The 19,178-nt window shown below is 40.5% G+C and overlaps 1 protein-coding gene and 1 non-coding gene across 2 annotated transcripts in view; one reads left to right on the top strand and one right to left on the bottom strand.

Annotated features, from left to right (window-relative positions):
* The window catches only part of RBFOX1 (RNA binding fox-1 homolog 1), a 2,485,336-nt gene that overhangs the window by 699,813 nt on the left and 1,766,345 nt on the right, over nucleotides 1-19,178 (bottom strand).
* Nucleotides 11,998-12,102, top strand: LOC135969010 (U6 spliceosomal RNA). Its single transcript, XR_010584059.1, has one exon. It is a non-coding gene; the product is annotated as a U6 spliceosomal RNA (small nuclear RNA).

The following is a 19,178-nucleotide window of genomic DNA, read 5'->3' as shown; positions in this document are numbered from 1 at the left end:
GGTCAGGAGCTCGAGACCAGCCTGCCCAATATGGTGAAATCCCATCTCTATTAAAAATACAAAAAAATTAGGCAGGCATGGTGGCACATGCCTGTAATCCCAGCTACTTGGGAGACTAAGGCAGGAGAATTGCTTGAATCCAGGAGGTGGAGGTTGCAGTGAGCTGAGATTGCACCACTGCACTCCAGCCTGGGTGACAGAGTAAGACTCCACCTCAAAAAAAAAAAAAAAAAAAAAAAAAAAAAAAAAAAAACCCGGTAAAGAACTTAGTTTCTAGTTTAACACCCACTCTCTCTCACTCACGATTCCATTCCCATTACCTCGAAAGACTGAGAATCAGATCCAAAATATATTTTCCCAACCTTTTGAATGTGTTTTTGCAAAGACAGTTATTCCATTTAAACTTCAGTTTAAGGCTGGGTGCAGTGGCTCACGCCTGTAATCCTAGCACTTTGGGAGGCTTATCACTGTAATCCTAGCACTTTGGGAGGAGGGCAGATCACCTGAGGTCAGGAGTTCAAGACCAGCCTGGTCAACATAACTAACCCCATCTCTACTTAAAAAAAAAAAAAAAAATAGCCAGGCGTGGTGGTGCATGCTTGTAATCCTAGCTACTAGAGAGGCTGAGGTGGGAGGACTGCTTGAACTCAGGAGGCTGAGATTGCAGTGGGCCAAGATCATGCCACTGCACACTGCAGCCTGGGTGACAGAGCAAGACTCCATCTCAAAAACAAACAAATGAAACCTTCAGTTTACACATCATTTTGAACAGGTTTAGTTTCACTCGTCAAACTTTCAGCACCTTGGACACTTCTTTTTGAGCATTTATTTGGCACACACAACTGCCTGGCCCAATAAATCTGCCATTCCAATTACACTCTGTATTTATTTTTAATACGATGAGTGAATACTGTTACCTACTTGGTCCTCAAGTTCCCTGAAATCTGCTTTTCCTTCTTTTAGGGAGAATATTGATGTTGGGAATAGAATATATAGCATTTTAGCCAGGTGTCATGGCTCAAATCTTTAATCCCAGCCCTTTGGGAGGCTGAGGCAGGAGGGTTTTTTGAGACCAGGAGCTCAAGAATGACTTGGGTAACATGGTGAGACCTCATTTCTATAATTTTTTTTAAAAAAATTAACTAGGCATATTAGTGCACACCTGTAGTCCCAGCTACTTGGGCGGCTAAGATGAAAGGATTGCATGAGTCTGGGAGTTTGAGGCTGCAGTGAGCAGTGACTACCAATGCACAGGTAAGATAACATTAGTAGTTCTAATGTTTTATTAGAATGATATAACATTCATCGTATCATATATGCAGAATGATATAACTGCAATGATAGGTTATACCAGAGTTTCTCAACATCAGCACTGCTAACATTTTGATACAGACAATTCTTGGCTTTGGGGACTGTCCTGTGAATTGCAAGATATTGAGTGGCATGCCTTGACTTTACCTACTAGATGCCAGTAGCATCCTCCTCCCAGTTGTAGCAACCAAACATGTCTCCAGACATTATCACATGTTCTCTGGGTCAGAAAGTGGGCAATTTTTCCTCCAAGTGAGAGGGACTGGTTTATGTTTATTGCACATGTAACATGAGCAAAACACTGAGTTAAGCTCCTAACATACCTTACTTCATTGAATTACCTCGGCAGTCCTATGTGAGTAGGGACTACAAGCACTTTTTCACCAAAGAAAGGATGCTTAGAGAACTGAAAGGCTTATTCTCAGTCACAAAGCCAATGAGTGTCAGAGCATTACACTACAAATTCGTACATGAAATCCCTAACCCTCAGTGTGAAAACATTTGGAGACAGGACTTTTGAGAAGATAACATCATAAAATAAGATCTTCATAATGGGATAAGTGTCCTTATAACGAGAGGAAGAGAGGGATTACCTCCTCTCTCTCTTTCTCTCTCTCCCCACCTGTGCACACCGAGGAAAGCCACCGAAGATACACTGAGAAGGTGGCCATATGCCAGCCACAAAGATTCTTCAACAGGACCTGACCTTCTTGGCACCATGATCTTGAACTTTCAGCCTCCACAACTATGGGAAAATAAGCATCTCTTGTTCAAGTCACCCAGTCTATGGCATTTTGTTATGGCAGCCTGAACACACTAAGATATCAGTTTGTTAAAATGGGCCAAAACTTGAAAGGAAACATTATTTCTCCTCCAACCCAGTGTGCACAACTTTCCAACAATTACAAAGCAAGTCACTCTGGCCTTCTTTTGCTGACAAAGTCAGCTTAAAATTAATTGTCCCATAATAAACAAGTCTATTGGATCTCATTTACTTTTTCTAGAGTACGATTCCTTTTCATTGTTCATTGTTTTGTTAACAGTATTTAAAAATCACACTGTACAAGAGAGAAAGGAAACCAGAGATGAGGTATTCCAATATCCTTGTGTTTTTCTCATTATCTTTTCCAGGGAGTTGTTAACATGGCTTGGGAAATGAGACAGGTGACTTGCCATGTCATGAGTGATTGAAGGCTCCTTGCCTGTGACACACTCATGTAGCCTCAGAAACCTGAAGGATGAGTACTTTCATAGACGCAAGATGATGGAACTGAAGAGACCTAAGATTCAGTCCCAGGTCTGTCACTAGTAGTTATGAGATCTCACCTGCCAGACATTCAGTCTGTCAGCCTCAGATCCTGTATCTTTAAAAGTGGGGAAATTTCTTTCATCTTGCAGAGTTATGGAAGAGTTAAGAAAGTGGAACAAAAACACCCACAAAAGCTCCCACCATTCAGTGATGGTCAATAAATGATAGTGATCATAGTCTCATCCTACGATTATTCTAGATCTTTGCTGGATGGATTCTGAAGCTGTTTCTCATTGGTGACTCCATACGTCTGACCTGAAGTCCACTTACTATTTTGGAGGTCTGGGTAATCCAGTCTGACCTACAGTGGCTGGCCTTGACCTCACTGATCAGAACACCACATCATGATCTACTTAGCCAATGTCAGAGGACAAATGAAGGGCGTATCTCCAGAGAGAAATCTGCAGAAGATGGGATGGAAGAGCATGCAATACCAGTTAAGCTAACGTCATCCAAAGGCACCCCACTCCTTCCCATTTCCCATGACTGATATCACTAACCAAAAACAACTTGGAAGACCCAAACTGTTTTAACAAGACATAGCCACAAACAGCCTGCCAGGTTTCCATCCCCATCTGCCACACTTGCACTCTTTAAGACCTTGGCAAATTACTTAAGCTTTCTGAGCTTCAGTTTCTGCTTCTGCAAAGTGAAAATGATGATAGCATCTTGACCTCAGAATCATTAAAAGAATTATATAAGTTAATGTTGCAAAAGCCCTTAGAACCAGCCCTGGAATGGTATGAGGACTCCACGAATGACTGTTAATTATTGAAATCAAATAAATCCAAATCTTTCTGCAGTTTTTGACTTTTCAACTACGTAAGACACAGGCTGAACGCCTCTCTTCTTTCAATAACCCTTTCCCAGCCAGGAAAATAAAAGAACTTGCTTTCAATTAAAAGACAAGGCCACAAATTGACTTGAAATAAAAACAAACAACAAACAAAATATAACAGAAAAAAACAGCTTAAGTAGTTAATTTATCCTCTTGCCCAAGGCCCTGCTATGACTCACTTTGGTGGGAGTCCTTTATCAGCACACTATCTTCTGCTCAAGAAAACAGATGTGGGCTGGGCACAGTGGCTCATGCCTATAATCCCAGCACTTTGGGAGGTGGAGGTGGAGGCAGAGACAAGCAGATCACTTGAGGCCAGGAGTTTGAGACCAGCCTGGCCAATATGAGGAAATCCTGTCTCTACTAAAAATACAAAAATCAGCCAGGCAGTGGTGGCATGCGAATGTAATCTCAGCTACTTGGGAGGCTGAGGCAGGAGAATCGCTTGAACCCAGGAGGCGGAGGTTTTAGTCAGCCAAGATCACTTCACTACACTCTAGCCTTGGTGAGAGAGACTGACTCTGTCTCTTAAAAAAAAAAAAAAAAAAAAAAAAAAGAGGGGAGATGTGATCAGTGTCTCTCCCTCCTTTTCCAAACCACATCTCCTTCACTGGCCACCACCAGACATCTAGCCCCATGGATGTTCACTGACTCTGTCAACTCTAAGAGGTCTCATTGACCACTGCATATAATAATCACCAAGGTCTCACCAGTGTGTGTCCTAGGGTAAGGGTCTGCACAGAAACTCTAACCATACTGGGTTTGATGCTCACAATGAAAGTTCTTTCTCTTGTGTTATCTAAATGTTCATGAAAAGCAGTTTTCTTTTGGTCCTGGAGAATTTGCTGTTTAGCCCTAGGTTGTCTGTAGATTTGAACTTCAGGACTTAATAATGACACGTATGTATAAGGGATCCTCATAGTATTCACAGCTGATTAAGTCTCACCCCTCCTGGAATGATCACGTGCTTTGCAGCAAAGAATAGAGTTGATGCCCTCAGGCAAACCGTTAGAGAAGTTAACTAAATTTGAATTCTCTCAGGGCCTCTTGAGTGCATTTTTTTTTTTTTTTCTTAAGAGTTCTCTGAGCTTCTATCAAGACTAATTGATTTTTAGCACAGGAAGCCTTACCTCCCAATATAGCTTCGGACCCTTTTTCCTTGCAGCCAATGGCAAAAGATCCATTTATAAATTGTTAAATATGTTCACAGCTAAATGGCACCAAAATAGCCCAGGAATATTTTAATATTCATAGTTTGCTTTGATTAAAATACAAACTTTTCACGTTAGCTCTAGGATTATTTTTCATAAGGCAGGCAGGTTACAGAGCTGAGTGCCACTTAATTTAGTGTTTAATCAAGAGAACTACTGTGGTATCAGGCTGATTAGGTTGGCTCAACTGCTGCCTGCTCAATTTTTCCCCATAATTGTGGGATATTCTTTATGGTGACAAGTGCCCAGACGGTAGAATTCCAATATGCTATACATCAGCTTCTCCATTATTGGATTAGCTGGATGTGGCATCGTTACTGCTGCACTTTCATTCCTATCATTGATCGCATCGTCCCTTCTATTTCACAATTAATGCAAGTCTGCTGGATTGATCAATCCTCTCCTGTGCTTGGGCCGCAGTCAATATATTCTTATGGCCATGTGTTAGTGATCTGCAGGGTTTCTTGCAAGGCCTGTGGATTTGTCACTGTGGCGAGAGATTTGTTTCATTTTAAGGTGTTTCTGATCGTATGAGACTGCTTGATGCAGGGTCTTCAAATTATACATGTACAAAGAAAGAGAAAGAAGGAAGAGACAGAGAGCGAGAGAGAATGAGAGAAAGAAGAGAAGAGGAAAAAAAAAGAGGGACAGAGAGAAAGAGGGAAAGGAAGACAGAAAGAAGAGGGAGAGGAAGGAAGGAAGGAAGGAAGGAAGGAAGGAAGGAAGGAAGGAAGGAAGGAAGGAAGGAAGGAAGGAAGGAAGGAAGGAAGGAAGGGAAGAAGGGAAGAAGGGAGGGAGGGAGGGAGGGAAGGAGGGAAGGAGGGAAGGAGGGAAGGACGGAGGGAGTGAGGGAGGGAGGAGGCAGGGGGTAGAGAGGGAATTTCATTTTCACAGCTATCAACCTTAAATCTCTTGAATTATTACTCTTGTTCACTGAATTTTACTTTTTTAAATTTTTATTTAATTTTTATTTTTTGAGACAAAGTCTTGCTCTGTCACCCAGGCTGGAGTACAGTGGCATGATCTCAGCTCACTGCAACCTTGGCCTCCTGGGTTCAAGCGATTCTGCTGCCTCAGCCTCCTGAGTGTCTGGGATTACAGATGTGCCACTATACCTGGCTAATTTTTGTATTTTTAGTAGAGACAGGGTTTCACCACATTGGCCAGGCTGGTCTCAAACTCCTGGCCTCAGGTGACCCACCTGCCTCAGCCTCCCAAAGTGCTGGGATTACCACCAGTATGAGCCACTGCACCTGGTCTGAATTTTACTTTCTAATACTTCAAGCTATTCATTCAAGACTCACTAAAGCCAATTCACCAAAAATATCATCCTGTTACATTTTCTGTGGTAACAACTATTCTCATTAGGCAGTGGATATATATTTTTTTCAATGAGAACTTCTACATGAAACAAGAAAGGGCAAGAGGTGTAGGTGTGGTTGAAAACTGGACACAAGCATTCTTATACACCAGTAACAGACAAACAGAGAGCCAAATCAGGAATGAACTTCCATTCACAATTGCTTCAAAGAGAATAAAATACCTAGGAATCCAACTTACAAGGGATGTAAAGGACCTCTTCAAGGAGAACTACAAACCACTGCTCAGTGAAATCAAAGAGGACACAAACAAATGGAAGAACATACCATGCTCATGGATAGGAAGAATCAATATCGTGAAAATGGCCATACTGCCCAAGGTTATTTATAGATTCAATGCCATCCCCATCAAGCTACCAACGAGTTTCTTCACAGAATTGGAAAAAACTGCTTTAAAGTTCATATGGAACCAAAAAAGAGCCCGCATCTCCAAGACAATCCTAAGTCAAAAGAACAAAGCTGGAGGCATCACGCTACCTGACTTCAAACTATACTACAAAGCTACAGTAACCAAAACAGCATGGTACTGGTACCAAAACAGAGATATAGACCAATGGAACAGAACAGAGTCCTCAGAAATAATACCACACATCTACAGCCATCTGATCTTTGACAAACCTGAGAGAAACAAGAAATGGGGAAAGGATTCCCTATTTAATAAATGGTGCTGGGAAAATTGGCTAGCCATAAGTAGAAAGCTGAAACTGGATCCTTTCCTTACTCCTTATACGAAAATTAATTCAAAATGGATTAGAGACTTAAATGTTAGACCTAATACCATAAAAATCCTAGAGGAAAACCTAGGTAGTACCATTCAGGACATAGGCATGGGCAAAGACTTCATGTCTAAAACACCAAAAGCAACGGCAGCAAAAGCCAAAATTGACAAATGGGATCTCATTAAACTAAAGAGCTTCTGCACAGCAAAAGAAACTACCAGCAGAGTGAACAGGCAACCTACAGAATGGGAGAAAATTTTTGCAATCTACTCATCTGACAAAGGGCTAATATCCAGAACCTACAAAGAACTCAAACAAATTTACAAGAAAAAAACAAACAACCCCATCAAAAAGTGGGCAAAGGATATGAACAGACATTTCTCAAAAGAAGACATTCATACAGCCAACAGACACATGAAAAAATGCTCATCATCACTGGCCATCAGAGAAATGCAAATCAAAACCACAATGAGATACCATCTCACACCAGTTAGAATGGCGATCATTAAAAAGTCAGGAAACAACAGGTGCTGGAGAGGATGTGGAGAAATAGGAACACTTTTACACTGTTGGTGGGATTGTAAACTAGTTCAACCATTATGGAAAACAGTATGGCGATTCCTCAAGGATCTAGAACTAGATGTACCATATGACCCAGCCATCCCATTACTGGGTATATACCCAAAGGATTATAAATTATGCTGCTATAAAGACACATGCACACGTATGTTTATTGCAGCACTATTCACAATAGCAAAGACGTGGAATCAACCCAAATGTCCATCAGTGACAGATTGGATTAAGAAAATGTGGCACATATACACCATGGAATACTATGCAGCCATCAAAAAGGATGAGTTTGTGTCCTTTGTAGGGACATGGATGCAGCTGGAAACCATCATTCTTAGCAAACTATCACAAGAACAGAAAACCAAACACCGCATGTTCTCACTCATAGGTGGGAACTGAACAATGAGATCACTCGGACTCAGGAAGGGGAACATCACACACTGGGGCCTATCATGGGGAGGGGGGAGGGGGGAGGGGGGAGGGGGGAGGGATTGCATTGGGAGTTATACCTGATGTAAATGACGAGTTGATGGGTGCAGCACACCAACAAGGCACAAGTATACATATGTAACAAACCTGCACGTTATGCACATGTACCCTACAACTTAAAGTATAATAATAATAATTAAAATAAAAAAAAAAAAAAAAAAAGAAAACTGGATCCAAGTTTGCTCTCAACTGAATGTAGATAATGCTAAGTTGGGTGAGAGACACGATACCCAGTGTTATATTGGGGTTTTTTTGTTTGTTTGTTTGTTTGCTACCATTTCTGAAATGTGTTGCCATTTCATGTGTTTCTCAGGGCACCTGTTGTATTAGGAGGCCTGGCTAGCAAGTTTGAGAAGATTGCATGGAGGTTCTCACACGCCCATGTTGATACTTCCTAATGCTGAGGTGTCCACTAGGTCGGCCACAGAAACGCACAGGAGTGTGCAGGCTTCAGTGGCAGCAGCCTTACCCTATCCTCACAGTTTCTAAGGACCTGCATGTAGGGAAGTGAGATGATTTTCTTGGGAGTTTACCCTGTATAGTCAAGAAGCTAGCACAAAAGTATATGCAAAATCATGTTAAAGAGAAGAGCTTCCAAACGACAAAGAGTAGAAACATACAGTTACATTGAAAGAATGATTAAAACAGCCAAAGATGGCTGGAGGATGGGAGGGTGTTTAACTATGTGCAGCAGGCAAATGTATGCCCTGCTTCCCCAAGATACCCATGTCCTAATCCCCAGAACCTGTCAATGCGATGCGTGACATAACAAATAGGATTTTGTAGATGTTGCCAAAGGTATGCACCTAAAAATAGGGAGATGACTCTGGATTATTGGGGAGAAACCCATCTAATCACAAAAGCCCTTAAAAACACAAGACTTTCTCCAGGTGCAATGAGGGAGACATGGGAGAAGAAGTCTATGAGATTTCAAGAATGAGAAGCATTTGTACCACTGCTGACTGTCAGTTGGAAGAGTCCACACATCATGAAAGGAAGTAAAAGGCTCCCAGGAGCTAAGAGAAGCCCCTCTGCTAGCAGTCAGTAAGGAAGTGGAGACCCCAACTTTACAGCTGCAAGGAAACAGATTTTCCTGACAACCTGAAGGAGTCTGGAAATGGGCTCTTTCCAGAGCCTCCTGATCAGTCCATACAGCCAAACGTTGACATCAGCCTTGAGAAAAACTCACAGTGTAGAACCAGTTGAGTCAACTAGACTTCTCACCTATAGAACCGTGAGATCACACGTATTTGTTACTTCAAGCTGCCAAACGTGTAGTAGTTCTGGCAGCGGTAGAAAACTAAGACTATGAAAACATGGAAAAGACAAGACAGTGGGTCCACATGGGGAGGTGATCGCAAATGCAGAACAAAGTCTCAGACATAATATGCCAGGGTTCAAAGTGTGCTTCCACTGCGTGGGAGCTGAGCGTCCTTGGGCAGGTGACTTAATTTTGCTAAGCATCCTCTTCTACATATGGCTTTACCTTTTCTTAATGAAATGAATGGCCAGGCATGGTGGCTCATGCCTGTAGTCACAGCACTTTGGGAGGCTGAGGAAGGAGCATCACTGGAGTCCAAGAGTTCAAGACCAGCATGAGCATCAGAGGGAGACCTCTTCTCTACAAAACCTGAAACCTAGCCAGGTATGGGGGTTCCCAACTCTTGTCCTACCTACTCAGGAGGCTGAGGCCGGAGGACTGCTTGAGTCCAGGAGTTCGAGGCTACAGTGAGCTGTGATCATATCACTGCATTCCAGCCTGACCAACAGAGACCCTGTCTCTAAATAAAAAAAAAAAAAAAAAACCTTGTTTGGCAGGGCTTAGGGGCTCATGCCTGTAATGCCAGCACTTTGGGAGGCCAAGGTGGGTGGATCGCAAGGTCAAGAAATCGACAGCATCCTGGCCAACATAGTGAAATCCTGTCTCTACTAAAAATACAAAAATTAGCTGGGCGTGGTGGTGTGTACCTGTAATCCCAGGTACTCGGGAGGCTGAGACACGAGAATTGCTTGAACCTGGGAGGCAGAGGTTGCAGTGAGCCAAGATCGTGCCACTGCACTCCAGCCTGGAAACAAAAAGAGTGAGAATCCATCTCAAAAAAAAAATAAATAAATAAAAATTCATGACATTACCCATGCCCTCTAGCCAAACATGTTTAAAGGCACACCTGTATTTGAACAAAGTAGGGTTTACTACCTGCTGCAAAGGAGCACGTATACCATGAGGAACCACGGACTATCTCAGTAAGATGTTGTCAGGGACAACTTCTTAGAGGATTTGCCTTTCTGTTACATGATCCTGAGTAGGGCTCAAAGAATTGGGGCTTTTCTCTGGATTGGATGCTGTCAGAAAGCAGAGCAATTATATTACTGGGTGTCTTCATAGTTCTTACCCAGAAGAAGGGAAGAATTCAGGGAAGCGAAAGCTGTAGCTGGTGAAGCAGCAGCAGGCAGTCACATACAATCACCCACATAAGCCAGCAGAGGAAGATGACTGGCCATCTTGCGATTTAGACAAGACCCATGTTTTGGACTGAGTTCAGCCATGACCACCTAGTGGTTTTGTCTGTCCTGACCCACCACAGTCCTGAGATGGCCTTGTCCGATGCTGACGTTCTATGAAATTGTTTGTGTTCAACAGGCAACACCAAAGTCTATCTGTGAGTGTCAGGCCAGCTCCTACCAACACCAAGTCGTCACCAATAGGATCTTTCAGGAGCTGCTTTTCTATTTCTCAAGATAAAAAACATAAAACACGTATCATTAGTACCAATTTTCTCATTCACTTGCCATTCCTGAGTTCCTTCTCCCCATTCATGTCAATTATCTTTCTAGACATAACCCAGAAACTTTTCTCTTTTTGTCCTTCCACAAGAAATATTGACGGTATTGGGATGTTTCCTTGCCATCCCTCTATTCTATAGGTCAACTTAGTCTTTCTCCCTCAAAGCAAGCAAGAACACAGTCTCATGAAAAGGGAAGAAGATGACTGGAATGGAAGCAAGGAATCTTTAGATTCTCTTGAAAGGTAAGGGGAAGGCTATTAGCTCTCATGTTTTCATGCTGTATGTGCCACACACAACAAAGGTGAGGGTACTTGTTTGTTTATTTTGTTTTGTTTTGTTATTCGAGATGGAATCTCACTCTTTTCACCCAGGCTGGAGTGCAAAGACACGGTCTCAACTCACTGCAACCTCTGCCTCCTGGGTTCAAGAAACACTCCTGCCTCAGCCTCCCAAGTAGCTGGGATCACAGGCACCCACCATCAAGCTCTGCTAATTTTTGTATTTTTAGTAGAAATGGGGTTTCACCATGTTAGCCAAGCTGGTCTCGAACTCCTGACCTCAAGTGATCCACCTGCTTTACAAAGTCCTGGAATTACAGGCATGAGTCACTGCACCCGGCCTCTTTGTTCAAGGATTCGACCTGTTCTGTCCCATTAGGTTCCAACAGCCGATCCAGCCACTTACAGAGACACGTGGATTAGGTTCTCTTAATCTGGTGCAGCCAATCCTTGGTGTCTCACAGTCACTTCTCCTTTCTTGAATACCAGCTCACCATACATCTTCCTGGTTATAATGTGCCTTTTGTGTATTTTTCCTATATAGAAAAAATGCCCAGACAGTGGCATACAAGTGTTGAGCCCTTCAAGAAAACTGTTCTAAATGAAAGCCATTAAATACAGATTCGTTATACTAATAAACCTTAGATACATAGCAGGATGTGTCCATGGCAAAAAGATGATCTCTCTCTTGGAGTGCCTGCATACCAAGTCACTGGTCCTCCAAACCTGGGCTGGGCTCCAAACCTCCAAATCCAGGCTATGGTGACTCCACCAGAGCTAAACATTGACCAGTTGGGGTCTGTGAGAGTAAATAAAACAGGTGGATCAAGAATATGATGCCATGGTGTCTCCTTAGCTTTTACCCTGATGTTGAGGTGCTTAATAACACACAAATATAACCTTAGGTATCTGAATTGAGTTAATTTAATCTAATTGATATATAATGCATAAGATTGTTCTTATACATTATATATTCTATGCATAAGATTCAAAAGATAATGCATAAGATTCTTCTTCTTATGCATTATACATTCTTCTATGCATTATTCTTCTATGCATAAGATCCAAAACGATGCTCTACTAAGTACAAAACAAAACTGATTTCTAGCATTCGCACTGGCAACACATATACTAAAACCAGAATGATACAGAGAAGGTGGTATGGCACCTGTGCAAAGATGGCATGCAAATCGTGAAGCGTTACATTTATTAAAAAAAAAAATCCTCATTTCTACACTGGGGAAATGGGGTATTTTTTAAAGGGAAGCAGATAAATTTATTGACAGTTCTTCTAATGACCATTTCATTGACCCACTGAAAGCCAATTTACCAAATAACCAACACTCTGAAAACCATTAGTGAGTCTTTGCAATTTATAAGTAGAACCTGGACAAGGAATTGTCCTTTAGTCTCATCCCAGGAAGTTCCATTAATACAATTAGACTTGATGTGCATATCATGTTTTTTTCTAATACATACTAACTGAATTACATTCTTTGTATTTAATAATTACAGCACCAAGTAAACTTTCCTATGTTCCTTTGATGCTACACGTATCAACCTTTGAGTTTACAGCTAACAAAACTTTCCTGGAAGAGCTTAGTTTTTCTCCAGAGGTATTTTAATACCTGGTTTCAACCCCTGGTTTTATTTTATTTTTAAAGTCTGTAAATATGCATGGATTTAATGCATATTTAACAGGATTTAACAGGGCTTCAGAAACTCCTTTTTTTTTTTTTTGAGATGGAGTCTCACTCTGTCACCAGGCTGGAGTGCAGTGGCATGATCGCTGCTCACTACAAACTCCGTCTCCCAGGTCCAAGTGATTCTCCTGCGTCAGTCTCCCGAGTAACTGAGACTACAAGTGCTCACCATCACACCCAGCTAATTTTTGTACTTTTAGTAGAGATAGGGTTTCACCATGTTGGCTGGATGGTCTCGATCTCTTGACCTTGCGATCCGCCTACCTCAGCCTCCCAAAGTGCTGGGATTACAGGCATGCACCACCATGCCCAGATAATTTTTATATTTTTCACAGAGATAGGGTTTCACCATGTTGGCCTGGCTGGTCTCGAACTTCTGACCTCATGATCCGCCTGCCTCAGCTTCCCAAAGTGCTGTGATTACAGGCACGAGCCACCACACCCAACGAAAATAGCTTAAAAGATCTTTTTAAATCTCTTTCTTGCTGGATAAATAGAAAACCTTCATATTAGGGCAATTTCATGTGTAAACCCACATGCTCACACACATACACACAGACAAAATAACTTTAGAGGAAAAAAGAAAATGCATTAGCTCACATACTTGCAAAGTTCCAAAGGAGGTAGATTAACTTCATGCACCACTGTATCCAGGGCCTACAAGTGACAGCATCAAGAGTTTCCCCTTTCCTAATTTCTTAGATTGCGTGTCACTACGTTGACAGGTGGATGGCCACCATAACCCTAGACTCACCTAACAAGCTCAACAACCCCATGAGGAAAAAATAATTTCTCCATAGAGTCTAACAGCAAAGTCCCCTAGGAATCTCTCGGTGGTCCACCTGATCACATACCCATCCCTCAATCAACCTGCCCAGGGATACTGTTACTCTAAACACAAAGAGTTCACTCATGTGCTCAATCCTGTGCACAATAAGAGATTCCAGAAGAACAAAATAGAACTGATCTTCTATTCTGGGGACTCCCGCTTACTACGGGGACTGCCCACTTACTAAGAAAAGCTGAGACAGGTGCTGAATAGAGTTAAAATGATAATAATAGAGATGTTCACAAAATCTCTCAAACTGAGCTGCCACCTAATTCAGAAAAGCTTCTATAAAAAAATAATAGAGGCCGATGTGTTGACTCATGTCTGTAATCCCAGCACTTTGGGAGGCCAAAGTGGGCAGATCACTTGAGGTCAGGAGTTTGAGACCAGCCTGGCCAACATGGTGAAACCCTATCTCTACTAAAAATACAAAAATTAGTCGGGTGTGATGGCACATGCCTGTAATCCCAGCTAGTTGGGAGGCTGATGTAGGGGCGTCACTCGAACCTGGGAGGCGGAGGTTGCAGTGAGCTGAGATCATCCCACTGTATTCCAAGCCTGGGTGACAAAGTGAGACTCCATCTCAAAACAAAAAACAAACAAACAAACAAAAAATATATATATACACACACACACACATATACATACATACACACATACACACATACACACATACACACACACACACACACAGAGTCAGGGCCAGGGTAGTAAATACATGAGTTGACCAGGAATACCTTGTCATCTCACAAAGCAAGGAAGATCTCCATCTGGACAAGGAGACAACAGAAAGACATTCCCACTGGCCAAGGACTGAGCTTCAGAATGGACATTTAGAATGATCATTACTCTCCTTTGAAATATGCAAGCAAACTCACTCAAGCTAATTTGAAAACTGGAAAAAAATGAAAGAAGATACGTATGCCCTATTTTTCTCATATGAACTCTATCTCAGGGTAAGCAAAGAATCATTTAAAGATTTTTCTCTGTAGACGTATTCTACCTAATAAATGAAAAAGGAGTGATGGTAATGGTTGCTAGTGATTGGTAAAAATCTCCAAAAAGGACATCAAGAAAGAAAGGCATTATGTGGTTCCTAATGGAAGTACACAAGAAAATTTATTATGTGTTTTTGCCAAAAACAAAATTGAACAAAAATCTCATCAAACTTCTGAATTTAACCACCAGTCAACAGAAAATATAAAGAAGAGAGATGCAATTAGCAAATCCAGACTGTGTACAGACTCTTCCACAAAAATGACCTGGTGACTTCAACAAATAGATTGCAAACACTGAGTTGGAGGAGGCACCAGTATAATAAAAGAAACTTCAGGGATGTATCAACTAACTTTAATTTGAGACATATCAATCACATTCCAATTTCTGATAAATAAGAAAACTTTAAAAAATGTTTAAGACGATCAGGTAGACTTGAACAACGATAGAATGCTTGCTTACATTAAGAGATTATTGCTAATTTCAAGCCATAAATAATGCTAATGACAGTATTTTTTTCCTTAAGAATTCTCACATTCTAATTGTAAGTACTGAAATGTTTTAAAATAATATGATGTTTGGACGCCTACTTAAAGAATCATTGCTTTTCTTTTTTTTTTGAAACAGAGGCTCCCTGTTGCCCAGGCTGGAGTGCAGTGGCGTGATCTTGGCTCACTGCAACCTCTGCCTCCTGGGTTCAAACAATTCTCCTGCCTCAGCCTCCCGAGTAGCTGGAATTACAAGTGCGTGCCACCACACCTGGCTAATTTTTGTATTTTTAGTAAACACAGGGTTTGCCATGTTGGCCAGACTGGTCTCAAACTCCTGACCTCAAGGGATCCGCCCACCTCAGCCTCCCAAAATACTGGGATTACAGGCATGAGCCAATGTGCCTGGCCCATTGCTAATTTTAAAGGCATAATAACATTAATGATAATACAGTTCTTTTTTAAAAAAATCTCATTTTTTTCCTCTATATATACTGATATGTTTAATAATAATAGTATATTTTGGATTTGCCTCAAAATACTGATGGGAAGGGAGAGGAAGATTAAAGCACAAAAGAAAGAAGTTTGGCCACATATTGGTAGTTGTTGAAACCTGGCGTAGGGCATATGAGGGATGAGTATACTATTCTACTTTTGTGTATTTTTGAAATTTTTCATAATAAATCATCTCAAAACCACCATTAAACAAACGAGAATGCTCCAGCCTGGGTGACAGAGCAAGATTCCATCTCAAATAAAAAATAAAAATAAAATCAGAATGAGTTTAAGTATCACCAAATCACTCTGGCCCACCAAAGAATCTGGACTAAAAATGTAGCTCCTGGCCATGCACACTGGCTCAAGCCTGTCACCCCGTCACTTTTGGAGGCTGAAACAGGTGGACTGCTTGAACTCAGGAAATCAAGACCAGCCTGATCAACATAGTGAGACCTGATCTCTAAAAAAATAAGATAAGATAAATTAAAAAGACCAGGCACAGTGGCTCACACCTGTAATCCCAGCACTACAGGAGACTGAGGCGGGCAGATCATATGAGGTTAGGAGTTCAAGACCAGCCTGGCCAACATGGTGAAACCCTGTCTCTACTAATAATATAAAAATTAGCCTGGCATGGTGGTAGACGCCTGTAATCCTAGCTACTCAGGATGCTGAGACACAAGAATCGCTTGAACCTGGGAGGCGGAGGTTGCAGTGAGCCAAGACTGCGCCCCTGCACTCCAGCCTGGGTGATAGAGTAAAACTCAGTCTCAAAAACAAAACAAAACAATTAATTAATTAAAAAAAGAAGAAACATGACTCCAGTATTTGTGGGTATGTTATAAAATACTTAGAAGGAATTTTAGACTGGAGATTCTAATAAAATACCCTTCCTACTCTCTCAAGAGAGCCTGATATGTTAAGTCTTCTATACAAGACAACCTGTAGCCATCATCAAACATCCTTCATTCTTGGAATAGTCTGAGGCAAAAGATCACAAAATGTGAAACAGGATTGCAATTTTGAGACACCAAAAAGAAACAGCAGCCATCAATCACAATGATACAACCAAATTAAAATCCTCTTTTGGTTCTTCAATACAACCAGCTGTTCTCACTTGGAACTTTATGTCTCTTGCTCTTGGCAGGGCTAACTCACCGCCAAGAGCTCTGACATCACCTTTCCCCTAAAACCTTGTCTAACACAACTGCCCCATCCCCAACCCATTCTGTGTCTCACTGGCTTCATCTTTCCCCCTTCAGATTAGTTTTCAACATCTGCAGCATCTTATTATTTCTCGGATTCATATGTAAACACTTGAACACAATGGCAGAAACTAGTGAGTGTTGTTCATCCTCCAGTCTCCTCTCCTAAGCCAGTTTCTAGAATCCCGTAGGATTTAGGAATATTTAGCAACAAATATTTGAACATTTAAATGCTTCATAGCTAAATCACTACTAATCCACCAAATGTACTGGTTTGGCTGCCTTCATTTTACACCAAATAACTAAATAAATAATTATATACTAAATATGCTATTGTACACTCAATATAATGTAAACATTATACTCATATCCATTTTTTTTTGTAAATCTCAGCATTTCCTACCTTGAATTTTAACAAAAGAACAGCAATTATCTTCAATTTTAGTTTCTTTTTTTTAGTTTGCTAGGACTGTCAAGCAGTTTAAATGATTAAGAAATATAATATTAAAATAGACATGAGAATTGTTTTTACCTTTTTCTAAGAGCTTGCATGTAGTGCACAACCTTCAGACAATTAAACTAATGTTCTGATAACTCTTTCCTGCTATTACTAGAAGACAAATTATTTGCACCAAGAGAGCAAGAAACCCTACCTCAGAGAAATAGGAAATTGAGTAGTTTGTAGTTGTGAGAACAACAAAGTTAACATTCAATTAAGTTCCATTACAAGATTTATACTAATCATTAACCAAAAGTTGTCTTCTGTTCAGTTTCAAGAAACCCAACAATACCCTGACAAAGAGAAAGACCTTTTAAAAATTAAGCAATAATTATGGTATGTTTGCAAAATGCAGTCTATCTTTTGTATCTTAAATTTCTTGGCTGTGTAATTTGCATACACATTAAACTCTGTGGGAAATTGGAAAGCAATTCCGAATTCAACAATTAAAAGATACAAATTAAAATTGTTAACATTAACTTAAAGTTTATTGCTGGTGCAATGCTCTTGGATATAAATGAACTCTGATCAAGCAGCCATTTCCCTCTTGGAAGTTCAACGTATTTTCAATGTAAGTTGACAATTGTACCTTTAAGTCATTGGTTTTGCTGATGCCACTTCATACTGATAAATATGCTATTTTAACAAATACAAACATGTATTGGTGGCAGATTTATTTTTTATTAGAAGGAAAAGTTGAGTCAAATCACTCTAGTCTTCAAAAGGACTTACTGTCTCTTAAAAAACCTTAAAATTATTGGGGGAAAATGCTAAGATAATTCTCTATTTAATTTCAGCTAACAGAAAAGACAACTACTGAGGGTTGTAAATTTGGGGGCAAAATACAGTCAACACAACAAAAGGTACTTCCTGCTTTTATTATTTTTTATCTGTCTACAATGTACTTACAAATGTGTGCATATAAATATAAATATATATATACACACATATATATGTATACAGCTGACAAGGAAATCTTCAATGCTGCCTAGAAGCTTCCTTGATAATTTATTAAAAACTCTCTAGTCTGATTTCCTGGATGCAAAGTTCAGTTCCATCAGCTTCTAGCTCTATGACTACAGATGTGTTATTCTTTCAGCCTCTGAGTCCCATTCTGCAAACTAGGAATAATGACAGAAACCAACTCATGGATTGGCTATGAAAATCGAATGAGGAAAAAATTAAATCCCTGTATCTGACATGTAGAAAAGTGCCCAAATATTCCAAAGCATTATTTGTGTGAAGCATTATCAGTGGAATCCCAATCCTGCCACTTAGTAGCTCTGTGACCTCAGACAGACTAATTAGCTTCTTTGTGCCTCACCGTCCCCACTGGTAAAATGAAAACACTGTGCCTAAAGCATAAAGTCGTTGGGCTAGTAAATGAGTAAAATATTTGTAAAGCACTTACAATAGTAACTACAACATACGCAAGCCCTACTGAAGTGTTTTCAAGTAACAAATATGCATGTCTAGATAAGAGGATGGATATATATACACACACACATGTATATATCCATCTAGATGTATATACATCTAGATATGTATCTAGATACCTATACATGCACACACATATGTTTATATGCACACATACACACACGTGCACAAAACCACGGAACAGAAAAAGAACTGTCCCAATATCAAATTTTAAAAATCCCAGTACTAGTTCAGTGTTATTCTAAGGCAGAGATACTGAGTATCATTGTATTTATATGAACTTAAAATCTAAGGCTAAACTAAGCTTTCCTATATTCGGGATTGCTAGGAAATCAAAAAGCAAGGATTTATCGGGAACTGCCACGTTATTTTAGATGACCAAGTTTCAGAGAATTAGGATACAATAAAATGTTCTTGACATGAAAACGAATGGAATATGCTTGGCTCATTGATGGTCCTTCAAGATGCCCCAGGGCCATCAACATGGGGACCAATTATCAAGATAAGCTGAGAAGTTTAGATTTGTATGCTATAAATACACTTCCAATGGGAAAAAGTGATGAGGGACTAGAAAGTTTCAGACTCACAGGAACTGGGTTATATTTTCCTATATATGTTTTCTAATAAATTTGT

This window comes from Macaca fascicularis, chromosome 20 (assembly GCF_037993035.2).
Source record: "Macaca fascicularis isolate 582-1 chromosome 20, T2T-MFA8v1.1".
Lineage (NCBI taxonomy): Eukaryota > Metazoa > Chordata > Mammalia > Primates > Cercopithecidae > Macaca > Macaca fascicularis.
This window is presented reverse-complemented; position numbering and strand designations above follow the sequence as displayed.